This window comes from Pithys albifrons, chromosome 6 (genome assembly GCF_047495875.1).
Source record: "Pithys albifrons albifrons isolate INPA30051 chromosome 6, PitAlb_v1, whole genome shotgun sequence".
Taxonomy (NCBI): Eukaryota; Metazoa; Chordata; class Aves; order Passeriformes; family Thamnophilidae; genus Pithys; species Pithys albifrons.
In genome coordinates, this window is record NC_092463.1 from 9,239,415 (window position 1) to 9,257,844 (window position 18,430).

The following is an 18,430-nucleotide window of genomic DNA, read 5'->3' on the forward strand; positions in this document are numbered from 1 at the left end:
ATAGCTACTCTGAACTTGCCCTATGCACATTTAAAAATCTCAGCTGTTGGAATTTGAGTCTAAATAACAGAACAGAGCTTCCTGGTCAATCCCTTTGGCCTTCTCCATGTGATGATGTTACCAGCAAACTATTTCATCAGCTTTAACTGCAACTTTCCATTATGGACTGAAATGCATTCTTCTTAATTAGTCCCTTTGTCCACAAAACCGAACATTAGTTTAACTTAATTAGCATTCTAGAGATTTATCCCATAGCAACCTTGTTTGTATTCAGGGATTTCTACCAGAAATTTCAGGAACTGTTCAACTGTGTTAAACAGCAATTCAGAGTTTCTCTTCAAGCTCCCATTAAATTTGCCAGCAGTATTTCTGCATTAGTGTTCAGGGGCAGAGGCCAGGCTGGATGTTTGTTGGTACCAGTCACACAAATGCCAGGATGGCATAAATCGTGTTGGGATTTATGCAGACAGGCAGGGCTGTGGTTTCCACAGAGCAGCTGGTACCAGAATGATATGATTAATGGAGGAAGAAAAAGAAATAGAATGATTCCTGCTAGCAAATGAAGACCTTTACACAGTGGAAGAGTATTTCTGAGTTTTGATAAGGAGCACAATGGTAGGAAAACATAGTTTTGAAAAACTGGGATAACTGTAACAGAACATCAAGATAATAAAAGCCATTTTTAAAAACACATATGCAGTCCTTGTTCCAGAGCTTCAGTCATAACCAGGACATTGCAATCCCACCTGGAAGGTTGCCTGCTTTTGATTGCAACCAGTGAGTAGCTAATCTACTCATTGCAGGTAGATCAGTAGTGATTAGGCTTGCTGTCCTAGAGAGTTGTGTCATATGAGAAAGCTTAATAACATCCAGAAAGATGCTGATGATTTGGTGCAGACAGGATTCTTAATGAGACATGTCTGATCTCCTTTGCAGAGAGTAGGAAGCTGAAAATACATTTTTCCATTGTAGTGATGAATCTGGTTCATTTCTATGGATCATCTGCCACTATTTCCATAAAACAGGCCAAAGAAGTCCCAAGAAACATGCACAAGCTGCTTAGTCTTTATAGAAAGTAAAAGCCTAGGATTCTTTGGTCCAAAGACATTTCCAGACAAATAAAGAAAACCTGTGAACATCAGAAGAGTTATTCTGTCTGAAACACATGAGCATTATAGGCTCAAGGTTATGGGGACCTTCACTGGATGCTTAGAAAAGGAAAGAAAAACAGGGCACTCTTCACAAAGAAAGAAAAGGATCAATTGGCCCAGAATAGAGGCTGTTTATGAAAGAAAAAGGTACAGGTGGTGAAGTCTTACAGAGGGACTAGAAGTCTTCTATTACTATATGCTTTATATGTGCTATATGTGCTATTATTATATGTGCTTGCCTGATAAATCCCTGCTGTGCCTTTGCATAAAGATTAAATTATGGCCATTGAGAGACTTTCAGATTTGTGGGTCCTGAGAGAAGATTTCTATGTAATATGACACAAGAAATAAAGGTGAATTCAGGGTGACATGGCTCTGTTACTTGGGCAGCACACACAGTAATTAGAACAAACTGAAACACATTAGGAACAAATCTATGGATTAAGCAAGCTTGAACTAAATTGTTCAGAAAAAATTGTAAAAAACTCTCAAAAATCCACATAACAACTCAATGCAAATTAACAGAGTTTTTTCAGCACAAGAAAATCCAGGAAGGTAAAGTGGTAACAAGGGAGAGGAATGAGTATTCACAATCCCTTCTCCACCCTCCTAGATTACTGAAGGTAGCTGCAGGGATGAGATTCAATGAAAAACGGTGTCACTTTGGATTTACACTTTGTGGGACATTAAATATTTGCTTGATCTTTGAATTAAAAGATGCTTCATGACAACTGTTTATCTCCACACTATCTGAAGCACATCCTCTTCCAACAGCATAGGTACCCTACTGAGCAGCTGCTCCAGATTAGTTGTCCTAGGGGAGCACTCCCAGGAACCATCCCTGTGCAGAGCTGTCTGTATAACCTCTGGCACCAACTGAGTACTTCCTAGAATAGATTTTAGTTAACAGTTTTTCTATTTTTCCTGAGATTAGACCATCTCAGTGTTGGGAGCTCCCATCTTTAAACAGTTGCAAATGCGAAGGGAAATCAAATGTTTCCCCCAATTCCCCTAATCATGCAGGGGTTGTTTTCCCCACAATTTTACCGCTCAGTTCTCAGCATAACTCTAATTCTGTTTTTTTGCCTTTGAGCTGAGAAGCTATATTTTTTCTCCTTGTCTCATTCCTTCTGCCCATCTGCTTCTTTTATTTTTTGAGAACTGATGAAACAGTCATCAGCCCTGGGTGATGAACCAGCTCCCTTTTTTGGTTTTTTTTTGGTGAATTTTTCTTTACTTTTCAAATAAGTGGAGAGGAAGATGACAGAATCTTATAGTAATTCCATTTGTGTAGCTCAGTTTCTGTTACTTGAAGGATAAGAAATTGGAAAGAACCCTCAAGGAAGGAAGGTTTTGTTTAAACAAAGTAACAAAACCTAAATCTCTGTAGGTAAGCTTAGGAGACTTGAAGAATCACTATTTATCAAAACTATTTCCTCTCTTATTTGATGTGGGAATGGAAAGATAGCACTAACCATTTTGGTAGCACTAGGAGACCTGCTTACACAGAAGGCTGATCCCAAAATAGAAGTTACACCTTAGCATTAAAGATTAAAATAAATGGCTCTGAAAAGAGAAGATGTCTGAGCTGATTCTAGTGTAAAAATCAAAGTCACAGAACAAAAAGATGCTTTAAAAATTAAAACCTTCAGCTTTTCAGCATGTTGGTCAAACTGCAGTTTTAGGGAGAAAGCAAAGCAGGAAGGAAGAGGAGACAGGTCTGCAGTACAGGTAAAAGAATCAGACGACATGACTAACAGCTGTGGTACCTTTGAGGTGAGGTGCTCCCAAGAAATGGAACAGAAAATAGGGTGAAAGGGAGTTTACATGTTGGGTATATAAAAAGAACCTTCTTTATAGTTACTCAACACAGCTGTGAACAAACAGCACCCAGAAATGTAATTTAAATCTCCTGCAGCTGTACTAGGACACTACATAACCTTTACTGGGACTGTTTCTTAAAAGAACTGCAGTTGCTGGAATTACCTTTCACAGTAAATTTCCAGTATACCTCTCCACAGATGCTGTGACATTACGTTCTTGACTCTCTTAATTCTTTCCTTTGTGCTTATAGTTTTAGAAACTTTGAGGATCAAGCATATTGCCAAAGCATCTGTGGTTTGTAGGGTTTTATCTCCAGACTGTCTGTGGCAGTATCACATAATTTCAAAACCTGGGTAGCTGCATTGCTTGGAACATTACAGCCCAGTCCCTCACAGGTAGTGGGAACAGTACAGATATATTTTTCATCTTTGATCTTCCACCACTTCCTCAGAAACTCCATTGTTTTCATCTTGAACTACGATCTGTCCTAAAGCACTTCTCCAGCCTCTCTTGACCAGCAGAGCTGTCTGTATTTTTGCAGTTCTTCTTGTGAGGCAGATGGTTGTCTCTACAGAAGGCAAATCCAGGCTGGGTTTCTCCTGAAGTCAGCACAGGAGTGGGTGATTGTTGCTGTTAATACATATAACTGCGAAGCCACCGTCCCCCTTGCACTAAGAAAGCCCTAGAGGAACATACATTAGTAGGTAGCTGGGGATGTGAAATGGAAGCTTGCCAGAGGCTTACTGATTGGAAGGTGCTCTACACAACTTTTATAATGAAGTTGCTGTTTCTTTACTTCTTATTGCAAGGAGTACAATCCTATAAAGTGCCAAATATAATCCCTTGGGAGATTCAGAGGTTTTTTGGGAACATAAAGCATACTGTTTGGAACTAACTAGTACAATAAATACTGACATGTAAACATACCTTCCAATTAGGCTTTGCCTGTTGGAAAATTTACCTCTTACCAAGCGGCAAAGCCTATAAAGCATGTCATGTTGCTCATTCTTTCATGTGCTACAAAACTCCTACTGCATTGAGGCCTGGTTAATAATCTTACAGTGGGAAAAGCAACTTTAATGGTCCTTAACTCTCTATAGCAAAAAAAAAAATCCCATTTTAAGTTTGCCCACAGGCCCATTTCCTGTTGCAGGTTGCAAGCACATAAAGCTACTTTCTATTACTTCTGCAGACAGGGTTAGGCAGTCCAGCTTGGAGTAGAAGAAAAAATAGGAATTATTGCTTGCTTAAGTAAAAAACGATTCTCATGCTATTCCTAAACATTCACCAATGCAAACCACCTGTAAGGCCTTGAGGAAGATCTCTCTGAAGGTTTTCATTGTGCTAAATACATCTTCCAAAGACAATTTTTTTCGGTCTTCACAAAGATAATCAGCAACTTCTTCCTTCTTCTTTTCAATGGTGGCAAACTCCTTCTGCAGGTCCTTTAAAGCATCGAGGCTGCCCTGAGACACATTTTGCAACAAATTTATGCGAATTAAGAAGTAGTATGTTCTGAGCTGCCCAGAAGACTTGAGCCATTTAACACAGAGCAGTCAGTTTTTAAAAAAACTGGCAACTGAGATTGATTCACAAGGTGTGATATTAACTTCTGAATTGAACCGTCTTCACCTCCCCCTATTTTGTTTAGCCCAAAGCAGCTCATCTCATGATGGAAGTTGTACTTCATCATAAAAACACATGGAAATTTGGCATGACTGATCAAGGGAGATACAGCACCAGGAGTTCTACCTTTTAGTTTAAGTGACATGACCTGTTTCATGAATGTAAAAAGCTCAGACTTAGGAAATATGAGGGGGAGAGAGGGAAACATTGCAAATCTGTTCACTTTCTCCCTCCCAAAGAACAGTGAGACAAAACATGTCTCTGTACTGCACTGTATGCATTTATACTTGCAGCCTACATTTCACTTTTAGGGCCTTCTTTTCTTTTACCCACACAAAAATCTGTCTGGTCCTCAGCTGTTTCCATATCACAATATCACATTACAGAAATGGAGGAAAATCTGTTATGCTCCTTCCATCAGGGCATAGTTATGACCCCTTTTCCCATAGGGCTCTATATCCAGTTGCAACCTGAATCACAGTGCCTTTGAGAAGAGAGTGTTTAGGAGGAATGATGGCAAATGTGTCACACTCACATTACCTACTTGAACAGATTGTCCATGCTGTATTTTTAAATCATCTGTTGACAAAAACAAACGTTTCTCTATTTCCAACAGTTTCTTCAAATTGGCACCTGCCTCAGCCTGCATGATATCAATGTGGATTCTGAAAGGTCCACAAAAGGGAAAATACATTGCAGGGGTAAGTAACCTGTTTTCATTAATTTATAAGGTTATTATAAACATTATTGTCTCTGCATATGAATACAGAATTAATTCTCCAGCCCTGCTTTTGCAGGTCGTTCCCTTCTATATAGGTTCTTTTTGATATGCTCAAAAACTCATCTAAGAAAGAATCTGTGCTTTGCTCTGACTACCTTCATGGACAGGCTGTGGAAGAGCCTCACAGAACCTTCCTGTTCTAGTATTCAAAAAACTACAAAAAATTTCCAGCCTATTTTTGTCCATAGGCAGCACAAGCTCATCTCCCCCGTGCCAATACTGTCCTTATTTAGCTGGTTCTTTTCCCTCCTAGCATTTTCTCCCTAGTCTATTTATAGCCCAAAATTGTATCTCTTCTCAGAGTTAGTTTAGCTCACGTGGAGATCTGAACACAAACACTGCCAAACCAATATCTTCTGTAGTTCTGAACTACTCTTTGTGCCAGACAAAATTTACTGAATCAGCAAAACCTGGCTTGGTGCAAACATATGTGAGCAGTGTTAGAAGAGTCCCCTGCAGGATTTGCATTATACACAGTTCTACACAGGTTGATTAGAAAATCAGTTTTGTGAGTTTGAGAGTTTGACTAACTAGAGGGCAATAACTTTACAGAGAAGAGCACATTTATATCATTGACTAGCAAGATCTAGTTTCAGGTAAAAAAGGTATTTCTATTATGACACGACCCAAAAAGAAATTCATAGTTCTAAACAACATTCAACTCAAATTCTGCAAATATAACTCACAAAAGCTGCAATGCTTTCTATTTAGTTACTGAATAAAAATATTTAAAAAAAAAATTGTTTAGCAGCTACATAATAAATGCCAATACATCTCCAGATTTAGAAGTTACCCCTGCTTCAAGTCACAAGGAAATCTAAAACACTTCAAGGTTCCTATTAATTCAATGAATTCATAACAGGATTAAAGATGTTAATCCTGGTGCTATAAATGTGGGTTCTGATTAGTGTAATTTAACATATCTCCATGTGATTCATTTGAGCAAAACAGAAAGAGCTGGTGATAGACTTGTGAGACTTTCACGCACATGGGGGAAAGTTGAATGTCTGCAGAAACGGATTTCTTCTTTCTACCCACATAGATCAGAAACATGCTCATACTCAACTCAGGGAGTCCTGAGGTCCTCCACTTGCCAGTAAATCACCCCAGTCTTTCCCTCCTTACCCCAGCTCTGTACCTCCTCATGGGCTTGCACCTAAAAATGACTGAGAAATTTCAGGGAAGATATTTTTCCATTCCAATATGTGGAAGAAAAATTCAGTCCTTGAAAATGAGGGAAGTTCACAGTCTGCACAGTTTTATTCTAAGGTAGTTCTAACAACCAATGTAAAAATCACACCAAGCCCCACATAAAAGTCTTAACCAGGTTGATTTATAAATCTCAGCACTGCTTGGTGTTGGAAGGGAACGAATCTCTCCCACGGCAAAGAAGTCCTGTGACCTTATTACAGCACCATAAATTGACTCAGCTCCTTGTCGGCTTTGAAGAGGTTTGCAATTCATACATGACAAAAACAAACAATGTCCTACCCTGCTGCCTTGGAAACAAAGTCAAGATCTCTGGGAAGCTGCAGCAGATCTGTGTGGTTTTTTTCAACCTCCTAAAATTGAAGGGAAAAAATCCTTAGCTTACATAGCCAGTCAAAGAGTATGAAAGTTTTTCAGATGGACAACATCAGGACTGAAAAATTAACACTTAAGTTTTGTTCTTAGCAATAAATTTAGTCTTGTTCATTCTTTTTCTCATGTTGGCACCCATAGAGAGTTAAAAAGACAGCAAAAGTCTTTTTAAGTGCTCAGGCTTACATCCCATGAGCTGCCACAATGTGCAGGCTGACCTGAGGTGTCTTCCTACCACTAAAATAAATTTCGTTTGACAGATGCTTTTGGGATACATATCAACACGGGAGCAGTTGGAGAAGAAAAGAAAGAAAACAACAAGCAGACACATCAAGTGAACTTGAGAAAGGAAACCTAGTGATAACTCTCCAAACATTACTGCATATGGATTTGAACCCATCTGCACAGAGGCATGGAAAAGTTTTCATTGTATTTCAGACACAGAGACTCACTATCTAGATACCTATGGTGGGGTGCTATTGACATACCAGTCACTTAGATTCTGGGGAATTAATATTTGAAAATAATACACACAGGAATAATTTGCCAGTTTTGTTTTACCTCCAAAATATGATGAAGCAGAGTAACATGGCTTTGGTTTGCCTTTGTTTCTGTTAGTCTGAGCAAAGCACTAATTTTAAAACCTCCAGCATCTCCAGTGTGATGTCCCTAGAAGATACAGAAAAAAGTTCCTTCTTTCAGTTTCTGAGTCTTGCATTGTATTTTCTGTTATCTTTAGAATATAGCAAGTAAAGAAATGGGTTTACTTACATAGTTCAGAAAGTTTCCAATTTTAAGAATCAGTTGGCAGAAAACTGGCAGTCGGTGGCTGCTAAGGAGTGCTAAAGAATAAGAAGAGATGCCTTTTCAGTAAATTAAATTAAGTGATCTGAAATAGGATTTGCCTTAGATTTGGCAGTGGTGTTAACAAAATTTTCATCCAAGATTATGTCAAGCCATTGTTACGGATTTGGAAAAATACCAATACAGAAATAAATCATCTGAATGGAAGTGGAATGAATAAGTTTCTATTGTGATCTTTTCTCTACAAGTAGGTGGAAAATTAGTTTTCCCATTAAGCTTGGAGTTAAATATGTCAACCCTGCAGCTCCCTTATGAGGGAGAAACACAGATGAGAAAGTGTATATAAACTTGTCAAAGTCTATAGCCCCAATTTGCAGCACATACTATTGTAGATTAGGAAAAGTGAAGGTTTTTTTACCTCATTGTCATTGTTAGTGAGAGTAATAACCAAAACTTGTACATTCTAGCAGGGGAGTCAGGGTAAGAATAGTGTTTTTGAAAGGTCTAGAACAGAAACACTGACACACATAATGGTATGGAGAGGGGACAGGTATTACAGGGGGGGGACTGCAGAGAGCTGTTGATTGCTCTCCAGTAAAAAGCAACCATAGCACTGACATCAAACAGGCAGGTATAGCACAGTTTTATGTGCAAACATGAAAGTTTGTAGTTCAAATGTTCAGCAGGAGATCAATGGCTCTCTAAAACAAATGAACTGAAGCTGGAATCCAAGAGCATCTTCAAGAAAGAGCCAACTTAAAACTAAAACCAAGACTAATTTTCTGTGGAGGGCTCTCCGGAATTATTGGTGTTCATCATCTGGGATGTCCTTTTTGACAGCCAAACTGGATTCTGGTATGTCAAAGTGGCCTGCTCCACTGCAGAGCTAAGCTGGACTGCAACCCATGCTCACTACAGAAAAAACTGGAACTGATCCATTGCTATGGACAAAATTTAACCTATATTCAAACATAATTTGGCACTGACATTTCCATCTCGGGAAAATTTTATCATGCCCTACAACCACATGAAAGTAGGTTATAGCAAGGTGGGGTCAGCTTTGTCTCCCAGGCAACCAGTGACAGGATGAGAGTACATAGTCTCAAGCTGCACCAGGGGAGGTTTAGGTTGGACATCAGGAGGAATTTCTTCACAGAAAGGGTTCTCAGAATCACAGAACACGCTGAGTTGGAAGGGATGCACAAGAATCATTGAGTCCAGCTCTTAGCCCTGCACGGGACAACTCCAAGAGTCACACCAAGTGCCCAAGAGTATGATCCAAATGCTTCTTTAACTCCATCAGGCTTGGTGCTGTGGCTGCTTCTCTGGGGAGCCTGTTCCAGTGCCCTACCACCTTCTGCATGAAGAAGCTTTTTCTAATATTCAACCTAAACCACCCTAACACAACTTCAGGCCATTCTCTCATTTTTAAGCATTGGAATGGACTGCCCCAGGAAGGTAGTGTCACCATCCCCAGAGGTGTTCAAGGAATGACTGAATGTGACAATTGCTGCTAAGATATAATTGACAAGGTGGTGTTGGGTCAAAGGTTGGACTCAATGTTCTTAGAGGTCTTTTCCAATCTAAATAATTCTGTGGTTTTGTCATCCCTGAAGTAATCCAGGCTAAGTATTCTGAGAAACCTGGTCTACTGAAAAGTGTCTCTGCGCATGGCAGCAGGTTTGAACTAGATGATCTTAAAGGACCCTTCCAATCCAAAGCATTCTATGATTTTATGATAAAGGAAATTTCTTCTCTGCAGAACCACCAACAGAAGAGAGATTTGTGTTATTCATGCTAACTGAAGCTCCACTTCAGAACAGAACAGCACAAGTTACAATTCTGCAGAATGAATTCTAGGAGCAGGAATCTGTAGGATCATTTTGATGTATGCTACACATTCAGCAATTAAAAGGTTAATTTTGGTTAGATTATAGCACATGCTATCACTGATGCTAATCAAGTAGAAGAGAGTGACTGAGCCTGGGTGCTGGCACAGCATTGATGTACTTACTTTCACAGGCTGTCCTGATGGCTTGTGCTTTTGGCCACAGACACTCCAGCAGAATTTTTGTTTCCTCACAAATTAGCATACATTCAATCCGCAGCTGGTAGCTAAAAAGAGATTAGTGGGAAAAACCACAACAAACACCACAAAAAACAAAACCCCACAGGCCTGATTAATTGACTTGTGTTCAGCAAGAGCATCACCCATTTTAGGCAAAGCACAGTACCAGCATTCTTATGTTCTCTTTAATGCTCTGAGAACTGGATTACAAACACAGATATTTCCAAAGAACTCCTGGAAACAATTGTCATCTCCTCTTTCAGGAAACATTGCTGGACTGACATCTGGCAGTGACTGCCTTGCATAACGAGGCCATAATTTTTTACAATTCCTGGGCAGCACTAGCCAGGATTTTAGTTCTTCCTTTTAACTTCACTAACAGAAATTTGAAATATTTTGACAGTGTTGTCCTTTAATGACATTTATGCCTTGCCATGGATTAGTGTTGTGGAAGAGCCATGAAAACATTTTCTAAAGTAATTTTAAAGCTAACTAGAAGTTTAGGATAATGAAAAGCCATATTTTCACCACTACATTTTCAAAAGCGTTTCTGGTTGTGGCATGGGAACTGATCAGATTTATGGAGGGCTATTGCTATTAATTATGACATATCACCATGTCTTTGTGAACAACAGAAGGATTTCTCTGTATGCACTTCTCCTGACTTGTGAAAATGAGGGAGGAGGTGAAAGCACAGACACTGCTGTGATTCACTCATGGGTTTGTGGGCTCTTTGCGGTAAACTAGAATCTGTGGCCCAGGGGTGGAGTGAATCAGCAGCCTGGTGACAGGGTTCAGTCTGCAACTTCATGCCATACAGGAGTAGCTGTTCGATAGTAAAGTGGTTTTTCATTCCAAGGTTATTTTAACTGTAGTTTGCCAAAAGTGTCTGAAAGTCTCTGGCCTCTGGGAAGGAAAAATTTCTCAAACCAGCTCTACAAATAGCAGTCAGATGATTTATCCTGAAGACTGAATGTCAGGAACATCCCTCTAGCACAGGAAGCAGAGGCCTTAATTCTTATGGACAGATCTTACAAAAAACACACTCAAAAGTTGAAGACAAGGAAAATTTTGCTTACCTGGGAACTTCCAAAAGCTGGAGATAAAACTGATCTGCATTTGCTAGTTTTGATTTTTCTTCTTTGCAAGTTTTCAGGCTACTTATCTATCAGGGAATAAAAGACTAAAATAACCACACAAGTACTTTATCTAAAAAGGGAATAAAGGAGTACAATAACCACACAAATTTTCATGGTACCTGTTGCTCCTTACAGCCATGAAACTGTTTTTTCTGAACTTGTTGTGTGCACAGGCAATGGGAGCAAAGCATCTGAACAGTAAATGCTATATATGAACTGGTGTTCAAGGACAAACTTGTAGGTTTTACTTTGACTGGAAGATCTTCTGCACTTGTACAGAAACTTCTAGGATGAATTTCTGATCTGTAGGTGGGGATTCAGCAAGTTACAGTGCATAGTCACACTTTAATCCTTTAAAGGAGGGATCTTTTGCCTTTCTCCTCATTGAAACCTGCTCTGAAAGGCTCTCTATGCACCTAAGTCCACAAATACTAACATGCTTCATCCATCTAATTAAAACAATGGAATAGAGAGCAACACTTGGTCTATACCTGTGTTCAGTCTCCCAACATGCTCTTGCCCAGTCTTGGTGGGAAGAGGCCAGTTTGTTGCTGGGTGGAATTCCCACTGCTCTGCTTTGGAATGTCATTGACCAAGATGGGGCAAGAAGATGTGGGATCCTGTCGTAGCTTCTTGTTTTTTCAGTGCAAGTGTTTGAAACTGAGCACGCAACACACTGAACTCCATCGGAATGACACATTAATAGATACCTCCTGGTCTTCAGGCAGCAGTTTAAGTAGCTGCTTCAGCATCTCAGCATCCAACTTGGACCTATCCCCTTTCTGAATCATGGCAACAATCTCTTCATTGGAGCTGCAGGAAAGAGAGAAGCACTGTGGAGCAATGGGGAGTAACATGAGACCGCAATTTCTCATCTAGGACTGCAGGCGTAAGTGAAGGAATTCATACTGTACTTTCCTCCCATTACATTTTGGATCTTAGTTGTCAAACGCACAGTGGAGACATGAAAATGCAAAGGATTTTTTAAAGCTGAAAGCAATATTCCTTATAATCTAGGTGTGCATTCTGGGCTTTGTTCATCTTTACACAACAAACCCCCAAAGCTCTCCTTTTACTGTGGGTGTCCAATGTCACTGAGATTTATGTTTGAATTCCTTTGCTGCTTGCAGCAAAGACAAGGATAAAACCAATGGCTACCAGAAGGTTTTACCCCAAATCCTGGTCTGAAAATTTGGCAGGCAATATATTTTTGACATTATTCCAGACTGCTGTGGCTTGGGCTCTAGAGGCATGGGCTCCCTGAAGCCACCAGAACTAACAGAGGCAGCACCCGAGTGCAGAGCAGCCTCCTCCCTCACGAGTGCAAGCAGGGCCAGCTCTTTGGTCCCATGGTCAGTAGCTGCTCTCAGGAGAGCTCAACCCCTGTCCAGGGAATCGTGCAGAGAGAGGAAATAGCATCCACATTAGGCTATGCATAGTTCCCCCACTGAGAAGCAGTTTGTAATGGAAAAAGAGTAATACTAATAATTAAAAAAAAAACCTCTGACTGAATCTGGTTTATTCTTAACGCAAAGAAACTTCTAGGCTGAGTTTCTTCTTGAAGCCCTTTTAACAAGGGTCATGACAAAGAGCAGGGAGAGAGCAGAATATCCATCTTGATCCTGCAGTAATTTCAGGGAATCTAAGAGTAAAGACATTTTCCCAAAAACTAGTACAGATTCCTTTCCTTCCCACCCCCCACCTCCCTGTGAGAACTGTGACTTTGTAAATTTCCATTCATTTAATTGTACAGACTGTTTCCTATTTATAGAAAAACTGCAAATAAAAACTATGTATGATTTTTGGATCTGAACCACTGGAGATGTCTCGTTAAAAGCAATTAAGTGTCTTGAATCTTCCATTCAAAAATCTTCACTAACACTTCCTGCAGAAACTTGATATTTATGTCAAGAACACGAAATAAAAATATGTTTCCACATGATTGTGCTGTTATTTATGAATATCGTCACTTTAGGAATTAGTGGTCAATTTTATATTTAATACTAGTTTGAAACATGGTATTAATTGCCTGTAAAGAAACTGCAACATCTCATTATGTTAAAAAAAAAGGAAGGGGGGGAAGTTGACTCCTAGTTAGAGAAAGATAGCTAAATTACTTTCATTTAATGTCTGAGTAAACACATAGACATATTCAAATCAGTAATTCAGATGTTACTCTCCAAATCTTACCATTTAAATTGCTTCAGAAATATACTCAGAAGGAGGCTTTTCTTTGGACCTATGAATGTGATCTGTGTAAAGAAAAAAACAATCACTCAGCTAGAAATACATTTACCTTGATTTTAACAGATTATTTTTTAGAGGTTTTTTTCGTTTATTGAGATTCATTCTTCTCTGGTAATAACACTATCAACAACCATCATTGATCAAACCCCAATCAACCTACAACATTAGAGATTATTAGATCTATATTAGAAAGAAGAAAAGGCATGGAGAAGGAAATCGATTTGTTTAGAATATTCTAATTTATAAGAATTAATATTGAAATTCCCATGTCCTCTCTCTCTCTCAGATAAGACCTCTCAGCAGTTAATTCAACATGTTTAATTCTAAACCTCTCCTGTGCTTTTTGTTTTAAGCCAGCCTCAGGCAATGGACCTCAAAATATTTCAAACTTTCTTATTATAAGTGATTGACAATAATAAAGAGTGAATAAGCTTTTCACTTCAAAGAACTTTGCCAGGCTTTACAAAAAGTGAGCAGTCCAAATACCTCTTCTGCTTTCTTTATTTTTGGCCCCATTTTCTCTTTGGGTGGTGTTGGTGGGACAGAGAAAAGAAGCTCCAAGCTTGCATAGTCAGGCTCCACAAGCTCCTTGCTGCTACTTGAGATCACAGCCCACATGGAGCCACTTTCTGGAAGAGAATAACACCTCAGGATGGACCACAGAGTTTGAGGAGCACTTTCAAGGCAGTGTGATTTGTCCAAGCAAAAATACTTTTGAGGATGAATGAAATATGATGCTCATTAGTCCTGGACAAATGTTAATTATTTAAGAATGACAGCTCCCACAGAGAGCATCCCAAAGGTTTGAAGGCTAATTAAATCTGGAAAACTGCTGCCACATTCAATTCACTGAACTGAAGGCAGCAGATGAACTTAATAGGCTGCTCCAAATTATTTTTGCTCATTTTGACCAGATACACCTCGCAGAATTGTGGTATCCAAACAGGGGGTACTGCGTCCAATTAGGTAAACACCTCATTTTGCAAGAGATAAGGACTCCCAAGTCCAACAGTATTATTAAAATCATCAGGAGCCATCCAAATGACACACAGAACGTCAAAACATGAACTTGTGTACACTGTAACCTTTAACAAAGGATTTCACCTTCTTTAGGAGAGGTTACAACAGTGACACTGAATACACTGGAGATGAATCTCAACTCGTATCTCTGCTCATGAAAGCAAACTCTGGATCAAACCTTTTTTTTAAAATATCTGTGTTTATGTGTTTTATCACAGCAGCAAGATCTTACCCCTGATGTCCCCCATCTTGGTGATAAGCAAGGGAGAACAGTTGAGATCTGTGATGCGTGAACCGAGTATTAAAAGCCATAGCAAAAATGTGGTCTCCCTGCTGCAAGTTGAAGAGGACTCGCAAGCCCCTTTGGCAGAGCACAGGGTAATCACAACCCTTAGTGTTACTGAGTGTGTATGTGTGTGTGTGCGCACATGTGAAACCCCACACAAATCACATGACTTTGTTCAATATGGAATGAAGTTGGGGGCTACCCTCAGAGTACATGTTCCTCAGCCCTACTGACAACAGTTTTCAACCTCATATCTTGGATGATACATCTTCTGGCTGTGCAAGAAAAAAATTAAAAAGCAAAAGCTTCAGCTGAGTGTTTACTCACTGGTGATGTGCCAGGAGTTCCTGAGGAAGAACCCCGGAGCACAACCATTCAAAGGATCGTTCCCCTCAACCCACTCAGAGTATTTTGCAAACCTTAATCTGTGCAGACTCACAACATTCCTTTAAAAAGTAACAAATACAGATTTAGAGGTAAAGGGAATATAATTTTAGCAGCCACAAAGTCTCAGTTCAGAGCTTTTCTCAAACTACTGTTTGCTCTGTTTACTGGCAATGGCCCAGCCTTCTATACTTATTTATGATTACCAATTTTTTGCATGATCACCTGTGTAATCTGACTTACTAAGTCAAGGCTGAGCCCCCCAACATCAGTGTTTTCCTTTGGATGCAAAGTACATGAATCAATCAGCCCATCTTTACAAACAAGCACGTACGTCTCACCACGTCAGAAGGGAGCTTCTGCCAGTGGAACACCTTCATCCTCAGTGTCGGTGTCTTCTTGGAGCTGGGCTGTGTCCGACATCCACAAGTAAGATGACTGCACCCAGGATTGGTGCATGGCTGGGAAGATGGGAGTGATGGGGCATTTATGCCAGTCACAGGAAGGGATGGATGAGGCACCTTGTGCCCAGGAGGTAGAGGTGGAGGGGCTGGCAACTGTGGTAGTAGAGCTGGCATGAGGGACTCTCCTTGAGAGGATGAGGAAACACCTTTCTGGGAAGGTGACATGTTCCCTGGACATTGTGACTTTCCAGAAAGGCCAGTTGTTGGAGAATGGCTCAGGTCTGCACTGGGGTTCTGCTCTTCCAAGTATATATCAACTTGACTGCACTTGTTCCCACTTTGAACAGATTTTCTAGGCACCATTTTGGATTGATTTGGGCAGTGCGTGCTTGATAACAGGCTCTGCATGGCTTGCCCCAGTCGCATTATGCCACTCTACAAGACAACAAGGAGGTACATGGATTAACAAAATTCCTCTTAACTGGCTACTACTAACTCCCACAGAGACTCTGAAATAACAGTGACCTTCCCACTAAAGTAAACAAGAATATTTCTAACAGCTTTACAAGTGACATTTCATGGTTGTTTCAGCTGTGTTAGTCAGGAGCAAAGCAGTACTGCTGGACATAAGGCAAGATTTCTTTTTGATTTCTCTTTGTCCTTCTACCTTCTTGTGACACATTAAAAAAAAAAACCAAAAAGAAAAGCAAATGCTATCAGCAGAGTAAACCCCTACCTGGTTGTTTTTGTCCCCTTGTTGCTCAGCCATTCAGTGGGATTTTTCTTTCAAAGGAGTAAGTAGATGCCTCTGCTACAGTTGCTCTATTGAGGGGACATCTCAGACAACAGGGACACAGTCACCTATTCTTGAGAAACCACATTACCACAACTTACCTTGAGCACAGAAGGGCGGGGATTCTAAGAGAAACTCTCAAAATAGCTTAATAAATTAAACAAGCTACAGCTGAGGAGGAGGACTCAGGCTGAGCTGCTTAAGTATCTGTGGCCACACATGGAAATAACTGGCAAGTATTAAAACAAGTAAGATGGGCTTATTTTGCCCTTCAACCACATTTTCATTTAGGGTAAATCTTTATATTTGTCTTGAGACTGTACAGTTTCTCTTAGATCCTGTTGCAAAAGACTATGCAGAAGTTCCCATCTTGGGTGTATGCCCAATTTTATTCTTAGAGACAGACCTCCCAAATTTAGTACAGTACTTGTCAGCTTAGGCCTCAGTTTTGTTTGCTTTACTGAGTGAATCTTTCTTTTGCAACCAGTTTCATTTCTTGTGGATGAGCAGTGTCCTAGAACACTAAATCTCAGTAGCTGGGGTTGTTGTGCGATTTCTCTCTTTATAGCTTCTGCAGCAATAGCCATCAATAACAGCAGAAACACCATGTGGCAAAAAAGGAGCAATAAGCAACTCTCAATGCTCCAGAAATAATGACACAGTGCAACTTTTTTAGGGACTGCATGTAGGCAGAAACAAAGCCCCTGCCATCCCAGTCTTTAACAAAACACACATTTGTAGCACTGGCAGCTGTAATGGAGTTAACTACATAGGGACTTTTATTCTCAGTGCGGAATCAGAGATTTATTTGGTATAGACACCATGCTTTTGTTCCCAGAGGGTTAAAAATACTTCTGAATGACCATTTTCCTCCTGGCGCAGCAATTCTAGGTAATGACTTACAGAGACAAAACTCTAGAAAGGGAACTGTATTAAAACCTACAATTCATGCATCTCTAGTGAATAGCACACCTGTAAAGCATCCCCTATAAGTTGGAACATTTGTCTTTGAAATCTAGTAGTTCATACTGATGATAGACTCCAGCTCTTACAACAGCCTCAGTAAAATTGTGAACCAATGGCTCTAAGGAAAAATAAATAAATAAAACTTCTGATTTTTGTTTTCAGTCTTAATTTAGTAAGAATAGCTTACAGTAAAAACATTGAATGTTAAATCAACCAGAAAACAACATTTGATTTACATACTAAATGGTACCAGTTAAAGTAACTAAGTCAAAGTCCTATAGTAGAAAATTAATATTAACTGTGTTTGCAGTTCACTTGTATTAATTTGTTGTTGATTTCCATAATATTTTTTTTTTCACAAATAAGCACTGGCATTTTCCCAAAGGTAAAGCAGTCTTACATTTAATTTATGTAAAAAACTTAATATACCCCCTTTAGGACTTCACAATCTTTGTGGTAAACTTGTACAGATGTCTGTAATTACCCTAACAGGACAAGTGAGGGATTCAGCCCTATGAGAAAGTCTAATGAGAAATGAGAAAGCCTAATGAGAAATAAGCCACTTTCTGCTAGAAATATTAGGAGTAAAGAGAGCTGATTAAAAAAAATCTTATTAGAGATGATCATGTTAAAATTCTGCTGCTTGTTTATTTTAATTAAGCTATTGGGAGAATCAGTAAGACTGTTAATTAGGAAGCTGTTTTTTTAAAATCAGAGTGCTCATCTAAATTGCTACAGGGTTTGTGTCAAGAAAAGTCTTATTTTTGAAAATCCTACTAACAAGTTGTTCTACACAAGAAACAGCTAATATGCTCTGAATGATTAATGGGCTTATAATAATGTATCTCCAAAGATTATACTTTGGAGACTGTAGAAAAATCCATGCTTTAAGGGAGATTAAAGCTTTGGTATAACTTCAAGGCAGCTGTAACTTACATTGCTGATACTGTTCAAATGAGCTTGTGGGTATATTTTAAAAAGAAATCTCTGCATGACGTTTCTCCTTAGAAAGTGCAAAATCCCCCTTCTGGTGAATACATACATAAATGCACACACATCTCAATGCAACCAGGCAAGGACCATTGTGCTGGGGAAAGCTCCAAAGGCTGGAACCATTTAGGCAGGGGAGGGAACAGAGATGAACTCAATACACCACCCCAATTCTGATGATCCATTTGAATCAATTAACTTGCAATTAACTGTGAAGCTGTTTTCAGTGCTCTGCTACTCCACCTTTTGTTTTATTGGGAAAGCTGCTGATGTTTGAGGACCAGCACAATACAGGCTTTCATTTCCATCTGCTTACTGACATGCTAAAAATAGGCATGCTTCTCATTAGCTTAGAAAGAGAAGCTG

The 18,430-nt window shown here is 39.5% G+C and overlaps 1 long non-coding RNA gene across 1 annotated transcript; it reads right to left on the reverse strand.

Annotated features, from left to right (window-relative positions):
• Positions 1-7,560: 7,560 nt before the first annotated feature.
• Positions 7,561-9,859, reverse strand: LOC139673025 (uncharacterized). Its single transcript, XR_011698028.1, has 3 exons — positions 9,782-9,859; positions 7,735-7,805; positions 7,561-7,632 (listed from the first exon to the last, which is right to left on the reverse strand). It is a non-coding gene; the product is annotated as an uncharacterized lncRNA (long non-coding RNA).
• Between the last annotated feature and the right edge of the window lie 8,571 nt (positions 9,860-18,430).